This window comes from Cicer arietinum, chromosome 7 (genome assembly GCF_000331145.2).
Source record: "Cicer arietinum cultivar CDC Frontier isolate Library 1 chromosome 7, Cicar.CDCFrontier_v2.0, whole genome shotgun sequence".
Classification (NCBI taxonomy): domain Eukaryota; kingdom Viridiplantae; phylum Streptophyta; class Magnoliopsida; order Fabales; family Fabaceae; genus Cicer; species Cicer arietinum.
In genome coordinates, this window is record NC_021166.2 from 57102911 (window position 1) to 57104126 (window position 1216).

Below are 1216 nucleotides of genomic sequence, written 5' to 3' on the forward strand. Positions count from 1 at the left end.
AAAGACCTAAGACTTACTTGGAGGAATTACCCCTATGCATATGCAAACTTTTGGAGCTGGAAACACTAGATTAAAAGCATACATGTACCAGTTACATCCCTAGCTCAATCTGGGAAGTAAAGAAACTGAAGAAATTGTATCTGCCCCAAAATTATCGAAGTAAACTTGATGGCAAACCGAGGGGAAACTTTAACAAAATTCTTCACACACTATGGGTGTATTCTTGTATGAGACTTAAATCGGTGGATGAAAATGGTGATCCTAAAAAACTTGTATTGAATAATATGTCAAAGCTGGAGAAGCTCTCATCCCTTCGGTTATTTGGAAAATTAGAGGTTAAACTTCGTGTGAGTCACCTTCCGAAAAATCTCACTTATCTCACCTTGTCAGCTTCAAAACTATCAGATAATTCTATGACAGAGTTGCAGAACCTGCTCAGGCTTAAGTCATTGTGTTTTTATGCTGACTCTTTTATAGGGAAAGGTGGGCCTGTTAAGGAAGGAGTGAAGCCTAGCCTAGTGGAATTTGAAGTCCGCTCCTGCGGAAATTTGAGATTTCCCACTGGCTTGAAGCATTTGAAGACTATTCGAACGATAAAGTTACGTGAAATGCCAAATTCATTCATGAAATACATTTGGTTATATCGTAAGAACGCATTATTGGTTAACGTTGAGGTTAGTTAAGTATTTCAATTTTACGAAGGCTCCATGTTAGCTGTTACATTGTTATTTTCCCTTTGATTTCTGTGTAAGCAAATAATTGCATTATTATTTTTGAACAATGTTAATTTGCATGGCTACTTTGTTGTAAACAATTCATGAACTATTGCTGTGTGTTATTGAATAATTGTGTGGTTATTTCGTATTTATGTTTATTTACAAGCCTAATTTATTGAAAAAAATTCATTGAAGAGAGGGAAAGGGAAGGTATATTTGCCCTCGTTTGATTATATGTTTACCACGACTGTAAGCCATTAGAATTGATAGGTAAATGTACCCTTGCTCAATTCGTAGGTAATTATACGTTTAAAAAGTAACAAAGAACAAACAAAATTGCGACCATTGTATCATTTTCTATTGTGAAATTTCATCATGTTGAAATTACCAGAGAAACTTAGAGAAAAATTGATTGCATTGTTTTCTACTTACAATTACTAGCAGCAAATCTTAATGCTATGTTTGTTTGAATATTTTAAAGGAGTTGACAAGAGGAAGGA

General features: G+C 34.5%; 1 protein-coding gene and 1 pseudogene across 1 annotated transcript in view; one reads left to right on the top strand and one right to left on the bottom strand.

Moving 5' to 3' along the window:
- The window catches only part of LOC101496154 (uncharacterized), a 3052-nt pseudogene extending 2306 nt beyond the window's left edge, over positions 1-746 (top strand).
- LOC101509141 (mitochondrial intermembrane space import and assembly protein 40 homolog) overlaps positions 1-1216 on the bottom strand; it is a 6737-nt gene that overhangs the window by 3049 nt on the left and 2472 nt on the right. The gene's annotated exons all lie outside the window — the stretch shown is intronic.